The sequence below is a fragment of the Dama dama genome, unplaced genomic scaffold, assembly GCF_033118175.1.
Source record: "Dama dama isolate Ldn47 unplaced genomic scaffold, ASM3311817v1 ptg000020l, whole genome shotgun sequence".
NCBI classification, from domain to species: Eukaryota; Metazoa; Chordata; class Mammalia; order Artiodactyla; family Cervidae; genus Dama; species Dama dama.
In genome coordinates, this window is record NW_026870875.1 from 3231856 (window position 1) to 3237563 (window position 5708).

Below are 5708 nucleotides of genomic sequence, written 5' to 3' on the forward strand. Positions count from 1 at the left end.
CAGTGTTGAAAAACATGAAGAGCCTGAAAAGGTGTGAAATATATGAAGAGCTTCAAAAGGTGTCAAATATATGAGGAGCATGAAACGGTCTGAAAAATAGGAAGAGCATGAAGTGGTATTGAAAAACATGAAGAGCCTGAAAAGTTGTGAAAAATATGAAGAGCTTCAAATGGTGTGAAAAATATGAGGAGCATGAAACGGTTTAAAAAATAGGAGGAGCATGAAATGGTGTTGAAAAACATAAAGAGCCTGAAAACGTTTGAAAAATATGAAGAGCTTCAAAAGGTGTGGAAAATATGAAGAGCTTCAAAATGTGTCAAAAATAAGAGGAGCATGAAACGGTCTGAAAAATAGGAGGAGCATGAAGTGGTGTTGAAAAACATGAAGAGCCTGAAAATGTGTGAAATATATGAAGAGCTTCAAAAGGTGTCAGAAATGAGAGGAGCATGAAACGGTCTGAAATATAGGAGGAGCATGAAGTGATGTTGAAAAACATGAAGAGCCTGAAAAGGTGTGAAAAATATGAAGAGCTTCAAAAGGTGTCAAATATATGAGAAGCATGAACCGGTCTGAAAAAAGGAGGAGCATGAAGCGGTGTTCAAAAACATGAAGAGCATGAAAAGGTGTGAAAAATATGAAGAGATTCAAAAGGTGTCAAAAATATGAGGAGCATGAAACGGTCTGAAAAATAGGAAAAGCATGAAGCGGTGTTGAAAAACATGAAGAGCCTGAAAAGGTGTGAAAAAAATGAAGAGCTTCAAAAGGTGTCAAAAATATGAGGAGCATGAAACGGTCTGAAAAATAGGAGGAGCATGAAACGGTCTGAAAAATGGGAGGAGCATGAAGCGGTGTTGAAAAACATGAAGAGCCTGAAAAAGTGTGAAAAACATGAAGAGCTTAAAAGTTGTGAGAAATATGAAGAGCTTCAAAAGGTGTCAAAAATGAGACGAGCATGAAACGGTCTGGAAAATAGGACGAGCATGAAGCGGTGTTGAAATCATGAAGAGCCAGAAAAGGTGTGAAAAATATGAAGAGCTTCAAAAGTGTCAAAAATATGAGGAGCATGAAACGGTCTGAAAAACAGTAGGATCATGAAGCCGTGTTGAAAAACATGGGGAGCCTGAAAAGGTGTGAAAAATATGAAGAGCTTCAAAAGGTGTCAAATATATGAGGAGCATGAAACGGTCTGAAAAATAGGAAGAGCATGAAGTGGTATTCAAAAACATGAAGAGCCTGAAAAGTTGTGAAAAATATGAAGAGCTTCAAATGGTGTGAAAAATATGAGGAGCATGAAACGGTCTGAAAAATAGGAGGAGCAAGAAGCGGTGTTGAAAAACATAAAGAGCCTGAAAACGTTTGAAAAATATGAAGAGCTTCAAAAGGTGTGGAAAATATGAAGAGCTTCAAAATGTGTCAAAAATAAGAGGAGCATGAAACGATCTGAAAAATAGGAGGAGCATGAAGTGGTGTTGAAAAACATGAAGAGCCTGAAAATGTGTGAAATATATGAAGAGCTTCAAAAGGTGTCAGAAATGAGAGGAGCATGAAACGGTCTGAAATATAGGAGGAGCATGAAGTGATGTTGAAAAACATGAAGAGCCTGAAAAGGTGTGAAAAATATGAAGAGCTTCAAAAGGTGTCAAATATATGAGAAGCATGAACCGGTCTGAAAAAAGGAGGAGCATGAAGCGGTGTTCAAAAACATGAAGAGCATGAAAAGGTGTGAAAAATATGAAGAGCTTCAAAAGGTGTCAAAAATATGAGGAGCATGAAACGGTCTGAAAAATAGGAAGAGCATGAAGCGGTGTTGAAAAACATGAAGAGCCTGAAAAGGTGTGAAAAATATGAAGAGCTTCAAAAGGTGTCAAAAATATGAGGAGCATGAAACGGTCTGAAAAATAGGAGAAGCATGAAACGGTCTGAAAAATGGGAGGAGCATGAAGTGGTGTTGAAAAACATGAAGAGCCTGAAAACGTGTGAAAAACATGAAGAGCTTAAAAGTTGTGAGAAATATGAAGAGCTTCAAAAGGTGTCAAAAATGAGACGAGCATGAAACGGTCTGGAAAATAGGACGAGCATGAAGCGGTGTTGAAATCATGAAGAGCCAGAAAAGGTGTGAAAAATATGAAGAGCTTCAAAAGTGTCAAAAATATGAGGAGCATGAAACGGTCTGAAAAACAGTAGGATCATGAAGCCGTGTTGAAAAACATGGGGAGCCTGAAAAGGTGTGAAAATATGAAGAGCTTCAAAATGTATCAAAAATATGAGCAGCATGAAACAGTCTGAAAAATAGGAGGAGAATGAAACGGTTTTCAAAACATGAAGAGCCTGAAAAGTTGTGAAAAATATGAGGAGCATGAAACGGTCTGAAAAATAGGAGGAGCATGAAACGGTCTGAAAAATAGGAGGAGCAAGAAGCGGTGTTGAAAAACATAAAGAGCCTGAAAACGTTTGAAAAATATGAAGAGCTTCAAAAGGTGTGGAAAATATGAAGAGCTTCAAAATGTGTCAAGAATAAGAGGAGCATGAAACGATCTGAAAAATAGGAGGAGCATGAAGTGGTGTTGAAAAACATGAAGAGCCTGAAAATGTGTGAAATATATGAAGAGCTTCAAAAGGTGTCAGAAATGAGAGGAGCATGAAACGGTCTGAAATATAGGAGGAGCATGAAGTGATGTTGAAAAACATGAAGAGCCTGAAAAGGTGTGAAAAATATGAAGAGCTTCAAAACGTGTCAAATATATGAGAAGCATGAACCGGTCTGAAAAAAGGAGGAGCATGAAGCGGTGTTCAAAAACATGAAGAGCATGAAAAGGTGTGAAAAATATGAAGAGCTTCAAAAGGTGTCAAAAATATGAGGAGCATGAAACGGTCTGAAAAATAGGAAGAGCATGAAGCGGTGTTGAAAAACATGAAGAGCCTGAAAAGGTGTGAAAAATATGAAGAGCTTCAAAAGGTGTCAAAAATATGAGGAGCATGAAACGGTCTGAAAAATAGGAGAAGCATGAAACGGTCTGAAAAATGGGAGGAGCATGAAGCGGTGTTGAAAAACATGAAGAGCCTGAAAACGTGTGAAAAACATGAAGAGCTTAAAAGTTGTGAGAAATATGAAGAGCTTCAAAAGGTGTCAAAAATGAGACGAGCATGAAACGGTCTGGAAAATAGGACGAGCATGAAGCGGTGTTGAAATCATGAAGAGCCAGAAAAGGTGTGAAAAATATGAAGAGCTTCAAAAGGGTCAAAAATATGAGGAGCATGAAACGGTCTGAAAAACAGTAGGATCATGAAGCCGTGTTGAAAAACATGGGGAGCCTGAAAAGGTGTGAAAATATGAAGAGCTTCAAAATGTATCAAAAATATGAGCAGCATGAAACAGTCTGAAAAATAGGAGGAGAATGAAACGGTTTTCAAAAACATGAAGAGCCTGAAAAGTTGTGAAAAATATGAAGGGCTTTAAAAGGTGTGAAATACATGAGGAGCATGAAACGGTCTGAAAAGTAGGAGGAGCATGAAACCGTGTTCAAAAACATGAAGAGCCTGAAAAGTTGTGAAAAATATGAAGAGCTTCAAACGGTTGGAAATACATGAGGAGCATGAAACGGTGTTGAAAAACATGAAGAGCCTGAAAAGGTGGGTAAAATATGAAGAGCTTCAAAAGGTGTCAAAAATATGAGGAGCATGAAACGGTCTGAAAAATAGGAGGAGCATTAAGCGGTGTTCAAAAACATGAAGAGCCTAAAATGGTGTGAAATATGAAGAGCTTCAAAAGGTGTCAAAAATAGGAGGAGCATGAAACAGTCTGAAAAATAGGAGGAGCATGAAGCGGTGTAAAAAACATGAAGACCCTGAAAAGGTGTGAAAAATATAAAGAGCTTCAAAAGGTGTCAAAAATAGGAGGAGCATGAAACGGTCTGAAAAATAGGAGGAGCATGAAACGGTGTTCAAAAACATGAAAAGTCTGAAAAGGTGTGAAAAATATGAAGAGCTTCAAAAGGTGTCAAAAATTGGAGGAGCATGAAACGGTCTGAAAAATAGGAGCAGCATGAAGCGGTGTAAAAAACATGAAGAGCCTGAAAAGGTGTGAAAGATATGAAGACCTTCAAAAGGTGTCAAAAATATGAGGAGCATGAAACGGTCTGAAAAATAGGAGGCGCATGAAGCGTTGTTGAAAAACATGAAGAGCCTGAAAATGGTGTGAAAAATATGAAGAGCTTCAAAAGGTGTCAAATATATGAGGAGCATGAAACGGTCTGAAAAATAGGAAGAGCATGAAGTGGTATTCAAAAACATGAAGAGCCTGAAAAGTTGTGAAAAATATGAAGAGCTTCAAATGGTGTGAAAAATATGAAGAGCTTCAAAATGTGTCAAAAATAAGAGGAGCATGAAACGATCTGAAAAATAGGAGGAGCATGAAGTGGTGTTGAAAAACATGAAGAGCCTGAAAATGTGTGAAATATATGAAGAGCTTCAAAAGGTGTCAGAAATGAGAGGAGCATGAAACGGTCTGAAATATAGGAGGAGCATGAAGTGATGTTGAAAAACATGAAGAGCCTGAAAAGGTGTGAAAAATATGAAGAGCTTCAAAAGGTGTCAAATATATGAGAAGCATGAACCGGTCTGAAAAAAGGAGGAGCATGAAGCGGTGTTCAAAAACATGAAGAGCATGAAAAGGTGTGAAAAATATGAAGAGCTTCAAAAGGTGTCAAAAATATGAGGAGCATGAAACGGTCTGAAAAATAGGAAGAGCATGAAGCGGTGTTGAAAAACATGAAGAGCCTGAAAAGGTGTGAAAAAAATGAAGAGCTTCAAAAGGTGTCAAAAATATGAGGAGCATGAAACGGTCTGAAAAATAGGAGGAGCATGAAACGGTCTGAAAAATGGGAGGAGCATGAAGCGGTGTTGAAAAACATGAAGAGCCTGAAAAAGTGTGAAAAACATGAAGAGCTTAAAAGTTGTGAGAAATATGAAGAGCTTCAAAAGGTGTCAAAAATGAGACGAGCATGAAACGGTCTGGAAAATAGGACGAGCATGAAGCGGTGTTGAAAACATGAAGAGCCAGAAAAGGTGTGAAAAATATGAAGAGCTTCAAAAGTGTCAAAAATATGAGGAGCATGAAACGGTCTGAAAAACAGTAGGATCATGAAGCCGTGTTGAAAAACATGGGGAGCCTGAAAAGGTGTGAAAAATATGAAGAGCTTCAAAAGGTGTCAAATATATGAGGAGCATGAAACGGTCTGAAAAATAGGAAGAGCATGAAGTGGTATTCAAAAACATGAAGAGCCTGAAAAGTTGTGCAAAATATGAAGAGCTTCAAATGGTGTGAAAAATATGAGGAGCATGAAACGGTCTGAAAAATAGGAGGAGCAAGAAGCGGTGTTGAAAAACATAAAGAGCCTGAAAACGTTTGAAAAATATGAAGAGCTTCAAAAGGTGTGGAAAATATGAAGAGCTTCAAAATGTGTCAAAAATAAGAGGAGCATGAAACGATCTGAAAAATAAGAGGAGCATGAAGTGGTGTTGAAAAACATGAAGAGCCTGAAAATGTGTGAAATATATGAAGAGCTTCAAAAGGTGTCAGAAATGAGAGGAGCATGAAACGGTCTGAAATATAGGAGGAGCATGAAGTGATGTTGAAAAACATGAAGAGCCTGAAAAGGTGTGAAAAATATGAAGAGCTTCAAAAGGTGTCAAATATATGAGAAGCATGA